The following is an 18,974-nucleotide window of genomic DNA, read 5'->3' as shown; positions in this document are numbered from 1 at the left end:
TTATTATGCCTTCTGAATTCCTGACGTTGCACCTTAGACAAAACTCTATCACATTGCATAGGTTCAGACGTCTGTTCAACCGGTGGCAACACCTCTCGTGTAATCCTGCGTTCACGTAAACGCCGATCAACCTGAATGGCTAAAGACATAGAATCGTCCAGACCAGAGGGAACAGGAAATCCCACCATAGTATCTTTTACGGCTTCTGACAAACCCTTCCGAAAGAGAGCAGCCAAGGAACTATCATTCCAGGTAGTAAGGACCGCCCACTTTCGGAACTTTTGACAGTACAACTCTGCAGATTCTCGACCCTGGTTCAATGCTAACAGGGTCTTTTCAGCCTGATCAATAGCATTAGGTTCGTCGTACAGCAACCCCAAGGCTTGAAAAAATGCATTCACATTAGTCAGAATAGGGTCATCTGGTTTCAAAGAAAACGCCCAATCCTGGGGATCGCCGCGCAGCAAAGAAATGACAATTTTAACCTGCTGCACGGGGCTCCCTGACGAGTTAGGCTTCAAAGCAAAAAATAATTTACAATTATTTTTGAAACTCAAAAATTTAGATCGATCCCCAAAAAATACATCAGGTGTAGGGATCTTTGGTTCAACAGCATGTGAACGAGCAAGATAGGCGGAAATTCCTCGCACTTCAGCAGCGAGCTGCTCCACACGATCAGACACTTGCTTTATCTCCATTGAGAGAAAAAAAAAAATTCCCCCTACGCCCTCAGAGATATAGAGGAAAGAATATACACACACTTTTTTTTTTTTTTTTTTAAAACACAATTCTTTCCTGCTATTGAGTACCCCAGGATCTGCGGTTTGGCGGGTGATTCTGTTATGATCGAGTCACCATAGGAGGCAAAAACAGAAATGCTAGCTAAGTCCTGAAAACCAGAGAAGTTGGCAACTATCAGATTGCAGACCCCTGAACCTATCAACACAACTAGCAGTAGCCGTGGGGGTTCCTACGATGACCTAGACCCCTCGATCACAGCCGGAGAGATACATAGGCCTAAAGAAGGAAAGGGGAAAACTAACTGCCCCAGAGCAGACCCCAAAGCAATAGGCAGCCCCCCACATATAATGACGATGAAGCAAGATGAAAACACTTACACAGACAGAAAGACAGGCTGAGCAAAGACGGGGCCCAAAAACTACCTAGATAGGAACGGATAGGAAGGCTGCTGTCTGCAATCTGCCAAAACCCTATCAGAGACAAAAGCCAACAAGCTGATATAAAAATGGCCCTGAAGCAACTAAGCTTCAAAAACTAAATCAGCACTCAGGTACCTTCAGAAGACAGAGCTCACGGAAAACTGCACACTCCAGCAGGGAGTGGCAGAATCCAAAAAGCAAGAAAAACAAAAACAAATCTTAGATGCAAAAAGGCAAAACAGAAAACTTAGATTTAGGAGAGCAGGAATCAGACTGGTGTCCAAGAGTCCACAGAGAAATCACCCGAAGGGCAGAAAGGGCGTAGGCTGCCTTAAATCCAGTCAGTGACTCCACTCAGCCAATCGTCTTCATTAGTCCCAGGTGTCTGATAATCAGGCTCACTACCTTCCTTCACTAGAATAGGGAGTTCACCAGGCCTCAGTGACGGAGGGGAAAATGAACTCACAACAGCACCCCCTCCAGCCACTTTCCATCCTCCCCCTCCTATTACATACCAGCCACCTCCCCAGTACCAGCCACCTCCCCAGTACCAGCAACCTCCCCAGTACCAGCAACCTCCCCAGTACCAGCAACCTCCCCAGTACCAGACATCTCCCTACTTCCAGCAACCTGCCCCATACCAAACTCCTTCCCCGTACCAAATTCCTTCCCCATACAACTTTCCATCAACATCATCTGCTCCTACAGTCCCTGCCCAACCCTCCACTCCACCGCCCACCACCTCTTCTGCCTCCCACATGTCCACCCATTCTGTAGCTTTTTCCACACCTTCACCTCTAACTGTTCCTTCCCCACCACGATCCCAGTCCTCTCTCCACACTCCCAGTGTCGATGTGTCCCGCAGCCCCTCCTGCAGTATTTCCACCCCACACTACACCGAGTTATAATGTTTTTTTTTAAATAAAAATGCCCATTTGTTTGGTTTCAAACATTTATTAAAAAAGTTTTTTTTAACTTTAAAAACATTTTACAAAAAAAAAAAAATATTTTAAATAAAAGTTAAATTATCGTTTTACAATGGTTGTCTGTCATTTCTTTCTGCGGCGAAATATGTTTAAAAAAAAGGTTAAATACAGGGTATTTCAAAGGTCAAAAGGTATTCAAAACCTGGTATATAACTGTGGGTAAATTTTATCTTTTTGCCACAGTTGTGTTCCTGGTTGTGTTTGACGCAAAGTATTTCACCTAAAAAGTTGTGTTTATTGTTGGTGATTTCCTAACAATGTACACAACTTTTGTTAAAAGGTGAAATACTTTGCATAAAACACAACCAGGTACACACCTGTGGCCTAAAGGTAAAAATATTAAGACCATGACAAGATAGCCAACTTTGGTTGGCAAAGGTATATATACTGTTGGTACAGAAGGTACGTACACAAGTAGGGCACAAATCTTTCACACTCTGTCATCCTGCCAGTGTACTCTGCCTTGAGGTGACATAAAGTATAGTGCAAAATTGTCCCTCATTACTGAAACCGTCACAGAACTTCTAGTGGTAATGTCCTGGTAATCTTGCAAGGTGGTTTCTTCAGAGGTGTCCTCAATGGAAATGGGTTCCTTGCAGATAACAAAATTGTGGAGTACCACGCAAGCTTTGATCACCTCGTCCACAGTTTCTGTCTTGAGGTTGATCGCAGTCAATAGGACCCGCCATTTGGCTGTCAGAATACCCAAGGTACATTCAACCATTCTTCTTGCTCTTGTGAGGCGGTAATTAAAAATGCGTTTTGTTCTTGACAATCCTCTGCTACCATACGGTTTCAAAAGGTGTTCTGACAGCTGGAAGGCTTCATCCCCTACACAGACAAATGGCATAGGTGGACCAGATGTTTGCGGCAGCGGTCTAGGGGATGGGAACTGGAAGGTGTTTCCATACAGTTTACGCCCCATGGCAGACAGTTTGAAAACTTGAGAGTCATTGGAGCGGCCATAGGTCCCAATATCAACAGCAATAAACTTGTATTCCGCATCAGCGATGGCCATGAGGACAATTGAAAAATATTTCTTGTAATTGAAATATTCCGATCCCGATCCGGCTGGCTTTACAATGCGGTTATGTTTCCCGTCCACAGCGCCCAAGCAGTTCGGAAACTGACATATCTGTTGAAACTTTTCTGAAATTTCAATCCACCTCTCTGTTGTGGGCTCTGGTAAAAACTCTTCAGCTAAGGAGTCCCACAGTGCACGGCATGTGTACTTCACTATTCCAGATATGGTGGAAATCCCGAGTCTGTACTGGAAATGCAGTGACGAAAGGGATTCTCCAGTTGCAAGAAATCTGTGGGGAATTAAAAAACAATCAATTAGTTTAAAATCACAGCATTACATACCAAAACTCAGCTATAACACTTGGAGATACAAACTACCACCAACAAGATTGCAGTGAAAGTGTGCTCTGATGTGAGCACATCCAATAAATGTGGCTTACCTTAAAGTCACCATCAGACGCTCTGCGGGTGAAACAGAGAAGCGGCAATAGGTGTCCGATTTTCTTATGAGGTGTGCAATGCGCTCCACCAAGTAATCAAAATTCTCCATTTTCATCCAAACATATGCAAAAAATTTATCCGGGTTTCGTCTAAGGTCCATGCAGAGTGTAGAATAGACTCCACGCGTCATTCTCTTGGCTGTGATGGGGTGGATCCACAAACGTCGTCTACGATGCTTGATGCGCTGCTGTCTCGCTCTCTCCTTCTCCAGAACAATCACCCTCAAACGATTCGCCTCCGCTGTAAAATCCGCCAAATTCTTCAAAATATTTCCAATCACAACATCCATCTTCGCCAGTAACTTGCTCTTCTCTCCAACCTGCACTTTCTCCTCTACAACCTGTCAAAGAAGGGCTGTAGGAACATGCTATATATAGTTTTTCAGTAGCCAATCCCGTTCGGAAGGCCACAAGGGGCGATTTTAAAAACCGGATCCGGCGTAATCCGTCGAAAAACGGATCGAAAACCGGATGAGACGGATCCGGTTTTGGCTGTCAAGCGCAAGACGGATCCGGCAGAAAAACGGATCGTCACATCCGGTTTTACAAAACATTTGCCGGATCTGGCGCTCCGGCACGACGCCGGAACGCAACTGACGCCGAAAACCTGATGTGTGAAAGTAGCCTTACACTTCACAAGTAGTTGATACTTTGTGTTGGTAAATCACAAAAAATCTGAATAAAATACCATTACGTTTGTGGCTGTAAAGTGAAACTATTTGGAAAAGTTCACTGGGTATGAATACTTTTGCAAATCTCTGTATATACATCCTGTTATATTTCTCTATAATATTAATAAATTTAGATATCTCCCAATCCATCCAATAGTAATAATGGGAAATAGTAAAAATGCAGCAGAGGATTCTGAAAAGAAAGTGATTGCTATGAGAATCGAGCAGGTGAAAGGACACAAGAAGCAAAGCTAAGAGGCAAAAATAACATTAAACATGACAGCAAAAGATATATGGGGCTTTTTATCGCCATCTTCCGTATTTATGGCAAAATCAGTAACTGGGTCAGGGTAGTGGACAATATCTTTAAATTGGCTGCAACATCTGTCTGTATGTCTATTATCTGTCATCTACACCGTTCTGCTGCCACAAGGACCAAAGGACCACTCTTTGTCGATATCCCCCTGTCCCTAATGTCATCTATACTGTAGTACTGCTGCTCCCAGGCTGCCAAGCATTTCTTTCTCCTAATTCTCTACCGTGCTGCTCCTGGCGCAGCCACTGCACATCCATGCCGGTCACCCACCTCCTGGCTGCACTCTGCATTTCATAGTGCTTGACTGTACCACTGCTGCCGAGGATGCTGTTGCTGGCCCTAAACTTCCAAGAATCTACTTGCTTTCCCCGTCTTAACTCTCTAGCACTTCACAGCCCTCAAGCCACAAACCTCCTGGCTGCCCACTGTGGTTTATAGTGCTAGACAGCACTACTTTTGCTGCAAAACATAATCATGTTTTTGTGTCCTCAAGAAACAGCTCTGAAAGTAAGGCTCTTTTTTTAAAAGGCTTGGTGATAATAAAACAGAACTTCTTCAGGTTTCAAACGTTGCAACTGTTTTGTCTCCAGAAGAAAAAGAAAAACCTTTGTAATTGCTTAATGATTTTGTGATTACTAGCAAACCATTTGTAGACCACCAAAAAATGGATACTTTCCACTTCTACTGTATTTAACCCCTTTACCCCCAAGGGATGTTTGCATGTTAATGACCTGGCCAATTTTTACAATTCTGTCCACTGTCCCTTTATAAGGTAATGACTCTGGAACGCTTCCATGGATCCCGGTGATTCTGACGTTTTCTCGTGACATATTGTACTTCATGTCAGTGGCAAAATTTCATTCATATAACTTGTGTTTATTTGTGAAAAAAATGAAATTTGGCAAAAATTTAGAAAATTTCGCAATTTTCCAACTTTGAATTGTTATGCCCTTAAATCCACAGAGATATTGCACACAAAAAACTTAATAACTAATATTTCCCACATGTTTACTTTACGTCAGCACAATTTGGAACCAAAATTTTTTTTTGTTAGGAAGTTATAAGGGTTAAAAGTTGACCAGCGATTTCTCATTTTTACAACACCATTTTTTTTTAGGAACCACATCACATTTGAAGTCACTTTGAGGGGTCTATATGATGAAAAATAGCCAAAAGTGACACCATTCTAAAAACTGCACCCCTCAAGGTGCTCAAAATCACATTCAAGAAGTTTATTAACCCTTCAGGTGCTTCACAGGAATTTTTTGAATATATAAAAAAATAAACATTTAACTTTTTTTCACAAAAAAATTACTTCAGGTCCAATTTTTTTTTTTTACCAAGGGAAACAGGAAAAATTGGATCATAAAAGTTATTGTGCAATTTGTCCTGAGTACGCTGATACCTGATATGGGGGGGGAACCACTGTTTCGGCGCATGGCAGAGCACGGAAGGGAAGGAGCGCCGTTTGACTTTTTCAATGCAAAATTGGCTAGAATTGAGATCAGACGACATGTCGCATTTGGAGAGCCCCAGATGTGCCTAAACAGTGGAAACCCCCACAAGTGTCCCCATTTTGGAAACTAAACCACCGAGGAACTTATCTAGATGTGTGGTGAGAACTTTGAACCCCAAAGGGCTTCACAGAAGTTTATAATGTACAGCCGTAAAATTAAAAAACAACATTTTTTCCACAAAAATGGTCTTTACACCCCCAATTTTTATTTTCCCAAGGGAAACAGGACCCCAAAAGTTATTGTGCAATTTGTCCTGAGTACGCTAATACCCCATATGTGGGGGTAAACCACTGTTTGGGTGCATGGCAGAGCTCAGAAGGGAAGGAGGTACAATTACAGTGATAATTCATTGATATCTTGTTTTTACGTTTTGGCGCTTTTATACAATAAAAACAATTTTATATAAAAAATAATTATTTTTGCATCGCTTTATTTTGTGAGCTGTAGCTTTTTATTTTTTAGCTGATGATGCTGTATGGCAGCTCGTTTTTGGGGGACAAGATGACATTTTCAGCGGTACAATGTTTATTTTTTATGTGTCTTTTTGATTGCGTGTTATTGCACTTTTTGTTTGGTGGTATGATTATAAAGCATGTTTTTTGCCTTGTTTTTTTTTTGAAGGGGTTCACTAAAGGGGTTAACTAGTGGGACAGGTTTATAGGGCGGGTCGTTACGGATGCAGCGATACTAAATATGTCTATTTTTATTGTTCTTTTATTTACAAAAAAAGAAATTATTAAGGAACTTTTTTTTATTTATTTATTTAGGATTTTTTTTAAAATTATTTTTACACATGATTTTTTTTTACTTTATTATATTGTCCCAGGTGGGGACATCAAAGTATAGTGTCAGATCGCTGATATGACACTTTGCAGTGCACTGTGTCAGATCAGCGATCTGACAGGCACTTCAGGAGGCTTTCTCAGCACCTGCTCTCAGCAGCCACTGAGAAAGCTGCCTCCCTGCAGGACCCTGAGGGCCCCCGTGGCCATATTTGATCCGGGGGCCTGCAGGGAGGAGGCCCTCGGAGCAACGAGAGCACATCGCCTTGCTCCGAGGGTCTCAGGGAAGCACGCAGGGAGATGCTTCCCTATGCCCCCGGTACGCTGCGATCATGTTTTATTGCAGTGTGCTGGGGGTTAATGTGCAGGGAGTGGTCCATGACCGCTCCTGGCACATAGTGCCAGGTGTCAGTTGTGATAATCAGCTGACACCCAGCCACGATCAGCGGCGCTCCCCCCCGTGAGCACCGCTGAGCGCATATGATGCACTATCCCGTCCATGGGGATTAAGTCCACGGGCACATGGATGGGATAGTATGTCATATGGCAGAAAGGCGTTAAAACTAACAGTTGCTGTCTGGTTACATCCTATGTACGTTCGTTGTGTTAACGCTCCTATATAGGCTGGTGATAATGTGTGCGTAGGTTTGTGTGCGTTTGTGTTTACTTATCGGCTTAGTAATTAGGATGTCCGGTGGAGTGTGAGTGTATGCTTGAGAGTGTGCGTGAAAGTATGAGTGTGAGAGTGAGCGTGAGAGCATGAGCATGTGAGTGTGAGTGTGAGCGTGAGCATGTGAGTGTGAGCGTAAGCATGAGTGTGAGCGTGAGCATGTGAGTGTGAGCATATGAGTGTGAGCATGAGCGTGAGCTCGTGTGCGTGTGAGTGTGAGCGTGTGCACATGAGTGTGTGAGTGTGAGCATTCGAGAGTGTGAGTGTGAGTGTAAAAGTGTGAGCGTGAGAGCATGAGCATGAGAGCGTGAGCGTGAGAGCATGAGTGTGTGAGCATTTGCATGTACGTCAGTGTGAGAGAGCGTGAGTGTGTGAGCGTGAGAGGGTGAGCGTGAGTGCATGAGCATGTTGAGCACGTGAGCGTGAGAGTGTGAGCGTGAGTGTGTAGTTTTGTGTGTATGAGAGTGAGCGTGAGTGTGTATTTTTGTTTGTGTGAGTGTGTTTATTTTCCTATGTGTGAGCGTGCATGTGTATTTCCCAGTTTATGATACGGTGAGCAGCACCAACTAACAGAATCGTTGCTGCCTGCCATCCTCGGTGACCGTCTACTTGTCAGTATAACTTTGCAGTCACCAACAAAATGGCTCCGCATTGTGTTCCTAAATCTGATCCTCTCTTATCCCTTAGTAAACACCCAGAAGAGGAGGAGAGGAGTGACATCACACAAATACGAGCAGATTCAGCCTATATTTACTGCGGTGTGAGCTAGTTGTATACTAGGTTTTTTTTTTTTTGTCAAATTTCAGTAGCTGCTCCCCCTAGTGTGTAAAAGTGGAAATACCAAACCTTTTAAAATTATTTTTCATATTTTACTAAATTATCAACAAATGATAACATTTTTTAACAAAATTTAAACATTAATTCTTTACATTTTTTCAATTGCTGAAAAATTTTTTTTTGGATGGCACCTTCCCTTTAAAATATGTTCCTTTGACTCCAATGGGACTTAGGGGGGAAATTCAGTGAAGCCAACAAATTTGAACTACAATTGATCCCCTCAGTTCTTGTGGCCATCCTTCAGGGAAGGACCCTTGCTCTCACCTTGGTTTTCTTAAGTTACACTTTATAAGCTCTCATGAGTGGAAAATAGACACATCACCCTCCATCAACCACTCCCTTTTTATCTTTCTTATTTTAATTTTTTTTTTTTTTATTTTACACCTTCTATTATATTGCCTCCATTGGTCTCAGGATGAAACCAGCTCTTTTATGAAATATTTCTTTATTCTTCAATGATTAAGCCTTACTGGAGACCTCTGTAGGATGCCCGTCTATTGATGCATTATTATTATACCATTTGTTTGCACAGACTTTTTAATTGTCTTACCTGTTTTGTCTAAGGCTGGAGTCACACTAACCTGCGCAAAATACGCTCCGTATTTTACAGGCATAATACGGATGACAGACCCCTAAACAGTGCTCCGTATGTCATCCGTAATCAAGGTGTGGTCGCGTATTTTGCGCATGTCAGCATCCGTATGTAATCCGTATGGCATCCGTATGGCGAGATTTTCTCGCAGGCTTGCAAAATGGACATATAATGGAGCCCTCTGACAGGGTTTATAACAGAAACCAAAGAATAGATATAGACACATAGAATGTATGTATGTATATATATATATATATGTATGTATTCTATGTGTATATATCTATTCTTTTGTTTCTTTATTAAACCTGTCAGTGTGAGTTTACTGTATAGCGCACTGAATTGCCGGCTTTGCTAAAAGACACCTGGTGCGTATTTCTCGCAAGTCACACGTGTGGTCCGTGTGTAATCCGTATTTTTTGCGCACCCATAGACTTGCATTGGCGTATTACGGGCGTAGTACGCTGACAATCGCAGCATGCTGCGAGTGGCACGGAGCGTAGGATACGGAGGAGAAATATACGGCTGGTGCGAGGGACCCCATAGAAAATCATTTGTCCGTGTCTAATGCGTGCTTTTAGCGCCTCTCACTCGGCCGTATTCCTCGCCAGTGTGACCCCGGCCTAAGATTTATTCTACATCATGTTATAATGAAAGGCTCTTTCTAGTGTGGTCTTAATGTTCTCTTTTGGAAATGTAATGAACAAATTTTATTTTTTTTTTTGAATGTCACAAGTGTTGTCTTCATGCCTACTGTACTTGATATGAAATTCATAAATGCATGAAAATTATTGATTTCAGAACATCTAAAATAATAAACATCCTTCAATATTCTAAAATTAATGATAATGTAGAAAATGATTTTGTACTTTATGTCACTGTAATTTGTACTTGCCCAGTCTGTAAGAACATGGAAATGGTGATGACCTGTACATATTAGATATGTGGCACCCTAGAATATGATAACATTTGATTTAGCTTTAAGCTGTTGCCGTTTTCTCATTTAAACATGATCCTTTTTTTGTTATTGTAATCTGTTGAAAAAAGTCATGGATAAGCGAACAGGGAAAATATAGTCACCATATGTTCTGTGAAATCGTCAGATGTTTGTCTTCTCTGAATATCTTGGAAGGAGAAAACCTTGTTATTATTTTCAGATAAGTCCACTCTTCCCGGCTAATAGATGAGCACTGCCAATAGCGGCACGCCGGCACAGTATCACTCTCTTAAGTTTCCTGTTCTTCTCAAGATCAAGCATTTTCTCTAGCTTTGGGTATCTTATATTATAAAATACTCGTGAAATAGAAATCTAGTTATTTAACCACTTACTAGTAGTAGTGAGCGGAATGAACAAAATTTTAATTTGTCTTTTCTCGCATTTTTTTCCCCGTAAATGAGACTCCAAAGAATAATAATAATAATAAAATCAAACAAAAAAAAAAATCAATCTACTCACCTTCCACTGACCTTTCTGTCCCCTTCCACTAATCACCGCCATTCATCTCTTGGCCTTGCTGGTGGCTTTTTAACATTAAAATGAACAAGGTTATCCTCCGTAAGCTTAGAAAACCTCAATATTTGTCAAAATCAAGTATGGATCAGTGCTGACTTTCATTAATTTAAAATTGATGCCATTGGTTAAAATGTCCATGCCTGCCTGACTGTCCGTTGTCTGTTTTCTACACCCTTTCTTGCCTGACTGTCCGTTGTCTGTCTTCTACACCCATCTGCTGTCGCCAATGCCAATGGCCCACGCTCAACAGAGCATCTACACTCTGTCCATCATGTCGATTCTGTAGTACTGCTTTCAGAGCTAATGGTGCTGACCCTAAACTGCCAGACATCTCCTTACATACCCATTCATGATACTTTACTATGCAGTTTTTGCTATTGCCACTACCACTGCATAATCACGTCAGTCACACATCTCCTGCCTGCTGTGTTTCATAGTGATGGACTATACTACTGCTACCAAGGTTGCTGTTGCTGGCTCTACTGCGATAGACATCCCATTGCATACTGGTACAAATGACCTACCATGTGGCTTCTGCCACTGCCTCTGTCCTAGCACAGTCATGCCAACAAAACATCACCTGGCTGCCTGAACAATTTTTTTTACTGCTGATGTGAAATGTACTCTCTTGAGGGTACACCAACGTGATCTCACAAAATAGAGCTCTACTCTTCTCTATCCTATTAATCATTTGTTAAAATATCCAATACAATTTACGTATATTTTTATTTTTCAATTTTTAAAATGACCAATAATACCACATACAAGGGACAAATACCACCACACCATGACCAGACACCATATTACCACCACATAGAGACCTATAATACCACATACAAGGAACAAATACCACCACACCATGACCAGACCACATATTACCACCACATAGTGACGAAATAATAGCACATACAAGGAACAAATACCGCTACACTATGGCCGGACAACATATTACCACCACATAGTGACTGAATACTACAATACTGATCATTAATAAAAAAAAAACACACTACTTCACCATAAGTGCCATTATACACAGGAGATCTGCACTTAGCATGTAATGTTTGTGTACAGGTAATACAGAAATTATCGGTGACATTATACACAGGAGCTCTGTATACAGTATCAATGTACAGGTAATATAGTGCTCAACAGTGACATTATACACATGAGCGTTGTATAAATTGTGCAGGTTATACTGTGATCAATGACATTATACACAGGAGCTCTGTATATAGCGTCAGTGTAAAGGTAATACAGTGATCATTGGTGACAGTGTACACAGGACCGCTGTATATAGTATACAGTGTATAGTGTCAGTGTACAGGTAACACACTGACTCACCAGTGACATCTCTAGGTGAAGTCCTTCATTTTTGCTTTTTATCTTCATCCATCCTGGGCTTGTCTCTGCAGGAAATAACACAGTTATCTAGAGCACTGCTTGCAGAACACATTACTTAATTTTTTCTCAACTTCTAAACTACACCACATGAAGAAAAAAGGCGACTTAGTCAGTCTGCACAGTAACAGGACCTCCTCCCCCATTTAAAGCAGTATCCTGAAAAAATAAAATCAATACATCACTGCAGTAATAAATATCCCTTTATTATCCCTTATGGAAGTAATATCCCCCATCCTGGCCCCTGTGTGCCTCATTCCAGGCTCCAGCCATATGTTCTCCCATCCTGCCCTCATGAGTATCCATTCTGCCCCCATGTGATGTCTCATTCTGCCCCATCTGTCCCGTGATCCTGCCCCATCTGTCCCATGATCTTGCTCCATCTGTCTCCATTGTATCCATCCTGCCCCATGATCCTGCCCCATCTGTATCCATCCTGCCCCATATTCCTGCCCTATCTGTCTCCCATCCTTCCCCTCTGTCTCCCATTTTGCCCCATGTCTCCCATCCTGCCACCATGTCTCCCATCCTGCCACCGTGTCTCCCATCATGCCACCGTGTCTCCCATCCTGCCACTGTGTCTCCCATTCTACCACCATCTCTTCCATCTTGCCCCCATGTCTCCAATCCTGCCACCATGCTGCTTTCTATAAAAATAAAAAAAGCTTTCTCCTTACCCGGCCGCGCTCCTGCAGCAATGCTCCCTCCATGCAGTTCAAGCGCGCAGTCACCAGCAAATGACAATGATGTCATACGCCGATGATGTGCGCACTGACATCAGCTGCCAGCCTCCAATTGGCTGATGGCTTTTAACTATTGCCGTGCAGGCCCGCACAGCAATAGAGTTTAACTGAACCTGCGTCTCAGATGCAGGTTCAGTTACTGCACCGGCAGAATCCTGCTGCTAGAGCCTACTGAGCAGAGGAGAGAGGGCCCGAGGTGGGCCCCCTCTGTTCATCGGGCCCCATACGCCAGTCAAGGCAGTGATGCCCTGATGGCGGCCCTGGTTAAAGGGCCATTAAGGGTTGGGGTCCCACACTTTCCAGCTCCCAGGGGTTAGGAACAGTCCCGCCCACCCTTATGTTTAACATTCCTGTTGTGGTTAATGGCTACAATTCTCGGGTCTTGGTGGCTTTTGGCAGTTGGTTCTAAATTAGTCAAGGGAATCCATTAGGAGATGGATTCCTCAATTGGAAATAAAAGATTGTTTTTGATCTGGTGAATTTTGGGGAGATTTATGGCAATGGAATGTCGGATCCCCAAGAGGTTTAAGTGGACAATGGAACCCTTCGGGTTATGGTGCTACCGAACCAATGGGGTAACGGCTAAGAGTAATTATGGTTTAATTATGTTCACGGGTTTTTGGTAATCACCAGATTTTGGGAGCTTCATGGACCCTGCCAGTATATATATTAAATTGAATTTAATATTGTACATTTGTTTAAATAAAGGCTGGTGTGGCCAAAATGATCCAAACTACAGTGTCATCGTTTTCATTTGGGAATACAATGGGGGAGGTTCTTTTAGGTAAGGGATTTAGAGGTAAAGTATAGGGTTTATCCCACAGGAACATCGACAATATCAGTGTCATGAGATTCCCGACATCTCATGCGCATGTGGCTTATTTCTGACCTTGCAGATTTGAAGCAGTTTCATATCTGCGACACAGTGGCATAACTACAAAGTTATGGGCCCCGAGGAGAACTTTAAAATGGGGCCCCCCAAAAACGTGACTGTCCCGTGGGAATCGGGACGGTTGGGAGATATGCCTGCTAGACCCCTGACTCCCCCCGGGCCTGGTCGCAGTGGCAACTGCTACGACCCTGGTAGTTATGCCCCTGTTGCTGCATGTGAATTCTTTTAGGCTATGTTCACAGTAGGGTTTTTTTCAGCTTTTTTTCTGCAGCAAAACCTGCTCTCTTGGCAGCAAGAAATTTGGCTCAATAAAGCTGGTTTTGCTTGATTTTTCTTGTGTTTTTTGCTGCGTTTTTGTCATGCTACATTTGTCTCTTGTGCATGCTAATAAAGTTTAGTGGAAAAAAAAAAAGATCCAACTCCATTAGGTTTTGTAAAAAAAAAAAAACTGCAAAACTTGATACCTGTGTAATTCTGCTCAGCTAAGATGTCGATCTCAGCATCTTGCTCAGAATTGAGCTGTGCGCTTGGTTACTGCTGCCTCTCCAGGTTCAGTTACAGTAATGGCAATACTCAGCGGCGAGCAGTCATTCCTGAGGCTAAGTCCAGGATTCGCCTAACTGAGCATGCTCGTGAGGTGGCGACCTCCCATTGTTGGTCGGTCATCAGCTCCTCAGGTCCTGCGGCGAGTACGGATTTGCCAACGAGTAAGGTCCTTTCCAACTGACCTAGTCTATAAAAGGATCTCTGAGGCGCCCATCGGCGCGCTATGTTCACATTCCTATTTGCGTCGTGTGTGCTTGGGGCTTCAGCTCTGCCTCTAATGGCCTGTGTCTGTGAGTGTGTGTTGTGAGTGTATGTGTTAGTTGTTCCTGGCGAGGCAGGTTATCCTCTACACAGGGCACAGTCTGGCCACGCATCAGTTTTTACACAGGGCACAGTCAGGCCACATGCTGGAACTCACTCTTCGGTTAGTTTACAAGGCACAGTCTAGCCGCGCTCTGTGGCACACACCTGTTAGCACATGCTGTACACAGAGCACAGCTCATCCACGTGTTCTGGCACATTGCTGCTTTACCACTCTGTGGAGTAACAGGGCAGGCTCATAATGCTCTGGTCACACAGTGTGACGTTTAACGCAGTGTGCTTACCCTTAGGTGCTCTCTAGCATCGTACTGCATCGTATAGCATCGAGCAACAAAGCCAGTACCTTTGCGTTCCATTCACACTGTGTGCATTTATCCCAGTGTGCCTTTGTGAACGCTTGCAGTGCGGCGCCGCCATTGTTCACATTAGCTGCAGTTTTACACCGCTGCATGGTGGACCCCGGGTTGCAAATGCACTTCATTATATTTTATTTGGTGCGATACGCCAACCCTAACAGCCTGTCTCATTATTGTCTGTAAATGTTGCTCATAAATGGCCATATACAGTCATATTACTACCAGCTAAATCCAGCCTAGTAATAAAGGAATTGCTTAGTTTCTGTGCAAAAAATATGTATAAAGTACCATTAAATGTTAAAAGAAAAGCAGGAATAATCTAAACATATAAAACAAAACAGAACTTCATACCTTATGGAATATTTATCATTACATCAATTTCAAAGTACCGTACTTACATTTTGCCAATTGAGTTCAAATAGGGCAAAAACACAGTAAAAAAAAACAATTATTTTTTTGCAATTGGTGTATACTTATCTTATTTTTTTCAGATATCATACAAAATGTTCCAGAACTGTTTCTATAGAAACTGCCTAAAATTCTGATGTAAAAGATAGATATGTAATTTGAGGTTGAGGCTTTATGTACATGGCTGTGGTCAGTACAATCTCTTAGTTGTAGGAGCTATAATAAGACACTCACTGTATGATCAGATCCGTCAGGACATTTTTGAACAATCCCCTCAGAGCCTGGATCCCCTTCCCTGCTGCACCTCAAGTTCACTTTCCATCTTTGAACCTGTCACAGAGGAATTCATTCGACTCCTCACTTCTTCTCGCCCTACACCTGCACCAGGGACTTCACTGCCTCACATCTCCTTCACTCTCACTACCCACCTAACTAACAAACCAAACTTTCTCTTTTGTCCACTATCTTTCCTTCCTCATCTAAACCATTTGACCAGAACTGCACTGCTAATTACAGACCTGTCTCTAATCTTCCTTTCACCTCTTAACTCCTGGTGGATCATTTGGTCCACTCTTGTCTAATCTCTCAGATAATGCTCTTTTTGACACTTTACAATCTGGTTTCTACCCTTCACACTCTACTGAACTTGCCCTCACTAAAGTCTCAAACGATCAATTAACAGCTAAATCTAATGGTCACTGCTGGTTCTCCTGGATCTCTCTGCAGCATTCCACACTGTGGCTCACCAGCTCCTCCTCACTATGCTGCGCTCTATCAGGCTCAAGGATACTGCTCTCTTGATTTTCATCCTACCTTTCTAACTGCTCCTTTTCAGTAGTGTAGGGTTCTCAGGATGCAGTGATGAGACACGAGACAGGGTATGACATGTATAATGAACTTTTATAAATTGAAGCCACTAGGGCTATACTGAACAGACAAAACGGGGGAACAAGCAATCTGTCCTCGCAGGGACTCAATGAACTAAACGGTACTTTTTGTGTAACTGCGAGTAACCTGGCTAGTCCGGGTGACGGAAACCAGACTATGGCCAAACTATAACACTTATTTTCTAGAGTCCACTTATCCTTCCATGTGTCGCTCTGGATTGCAGATGCGGTCGCTTAGAGGTCGTTGATGCGGCTACCTTGACGCCTCGATCTTCCGGGAAGGTTTGGGCTCGTCAGGCCCTGAAGAAACTATACCGGTGGGGCGTAACAGGCCCTGAAGAAACAATGCCGGTGGGGCACAACAGGCCCTGAGGAAACAGTGCCGACGGGGCACAACAGGCCCTGAAGAAACAAGGCCGGTGGGGCGCAACAGGCCCTGAAGAAACGGTGCCGGTGGGGTGTAACAGGCCCTGAAGAAACAATGCCGGTGGGGCGTAACAGGCCCTGAAGAAACGGTGCCGGTGGGGCGCAACGGGCCCTGAAGAAACGATGCCGGTGGGGTGCAACAGGCCCTGAAGAAACGGTGTCAGTGGGGCGCAACAGGCCCTGAAGAAGCGATGCCGGTGGGGCGCAACAGGCCCTGAGGAAACGGTGTCAGTGGGGCGCAACAGGCCCTGAAGAAGCGATGCCTGTGGGGCGCAACAGGCCCTGAAGAAACGGTGCTGATGGTGCGCAGTGATGACACAGTCTCTAAATATAACCGTTCACCAACCTCTGCTCAGGGTCCCTTAGCAAACCGGACAGGGGCCTCTACTACCGCATGTAGCGAGGTGGCGCCCCCTGGGGCCGGTGATGACAGGGCCGCAGCTGTGGGAGAAGGCAGGGGGACAGTGTCCTGACCGCTGTAAAGGAATGGTCTGTCGTCACAGCGGTCGCCTGAGGTAGCCGCCTTGTCACAACAGGGTGAGAAGCAGCGGGAGTCACTTTATGGGACCGCCGGTGCAAGTCTCTCACGTGTCACTAGTCGGTGAGTCCGCAGCTTTCCTTTCACAGGCCCCTGTCGGTCTCTCCACAACACACCATCTGCTCCCTCGGTCCTCTCTGTCTCATACGGCTTCCTGTCAGTTGTCCTGCTCTCTGTCAACTGCCACTTCAGCGCGCCCCCTGCTCCTTTTAAGCTTGACCCACCCCCTGTTTCCTTGACAGCTTCAGTCAAGTCTTTCCTTTTACTGTCCTCACAGTATCGTTCCCTCAGGAACCCTGATGGCGATCCCCTGGGTACCTGTCTTTTCACTGTCTGGGAGTCCTCCTCCCCACACTCCCCCACCCTGTAAGCTCGCCAGTCCTCGGGCGAGGGCCTTAGTCTATTGAGATTGGTCTGTAGAGGTTTCAATGTTCGTTGCCATATGAATTGATCTTGCTCATATCGTTCAGGGGGTTTGCAGGTTGTTGACCCCTCGGAGCGTTTAAGTTCGACTGAGGTAGAGTCGTCTGGGGTGGTGGACATCGGTGGGCTGGTTGGTGCGGGCGGGCTAATTGTGTCAGATGATTCATTACTGAGTGGAGGGCCTCCGATTCCTGGGAGACAGTCTTCGTCGTCATCCGGGTCCCAACATACGGAAGATGGTTCAGAGGTCGACGGGGTAGGTTCCGGTTGCTTCGGGTCGGAGGAAGTACATGGGCGTAACATATTACGATTCACAACATGAGTGGGCAGTGTTTCATCCTCCTCGGGTCGTATTTCGTACACCGGTCCGTCCGGATGGATACGGCGTAAGACCCGATAAGGACTTTCTTCCCAACGCAGCTCCAGTTTGTTCTGGGGGCATTGATCTAGTACAAGCACCCGGTCCCCGCTTTGGAGGTGAGGAGGCGGGGTTGCATTCTTCCCTGGGTGCTCCCAGTCTCGGAGCTTGGTGTGTACAATTCGGTGAAGAGTTTGTAGCCGATGGCGATGATTTCGGACCCAAGACGACACTCCAGTCCAGGGCTGAGGCTCTTCGGGGTCTAACTCCACCTCCATGATTGCTTTACCTTCTTGCCCAAACAACAGGGAATAGGGGGTATAGCCAGTCACTCGATGTACCCTATTGTTATAGACCCAAACTAATTCGGAAACATATTTGGGCCAACGGGCCTTCTTGTCACTCTCCAGAGTGCGCAACATCTGAATCAATGTCCGATTAAATCGTTCACAAGCCCCATTCCCTTGCGGGTGATACGGTGTGGTCCGGGATTTGTCAATTCCATAGAGTTGATGTAGTTCTTCCATGACTTTTCCCAAAAAATATGCTCCCTGATCAGAATGTATTCGTTGAGGACAGCCGTATACTTGTATAAAGCTTCTACAAATGGCAGAGGCAGCTGACTCTGCGGTCCGATCCCGAGTGGGAGTGACCACAGCGAACTTGGTGAAATGATCTACCATAACGAGACAGTGTTCGTATCCCTGAAATGCGGGCCCAATGGTCAGATAATCCACCTTCAGGAGCTCAAGGGGCGCTGAGGTCACAGTAGTCTGTGTTGCGGCTCGCTGAGCGGGTGGTTTGGCTAGTTCACACAAGCGGCAGGTCTGGCAAATTTCGTCCACAACAGCCGGCAAGCGCGGGTGGTAAGCTTTCTGTTGCAGCCATGGCAAAGTTTTTTTTGTTCCGAAATGGGCCCCATTTTCGTGAGCCTCCCGAGCCAGTACGTGAAGTTGGGCTCCTGGCTTAACCACCTGCCAAACCGTCATTGAGGTTGTTTGTGATGTTATTATACGATACAATAATCCCTTTCGGATAACCAACCTCTCCCATTGTTGCAGCATAAGCAACAGATCTTGAGTCAAATTTTGCCATTGAGAGTCAGGGGGTAATT

This window comes from Dendrobates tinctorius, unplaced genomic scaffold (genome assembly GCF_039654945.1).
Source record: "Dendrobates tinctorius isolate UK_male_01 unplaced genomic scaffold, ASM3965494v1 ptg000013l, whole genome shotgun sequence".
In the NCBI taxonomy this organism is placed as follows: Eukaryota; Metazoa; Chordata; class Amphibia; order Anura; family Dendrobatidae; genus Dendrobates; species Dendrobates tinctorius.
The sequence above is the reverse complement of the archived record's forward strand: the minus strand, read 5'-3'. Positions refer to the sequence as shown.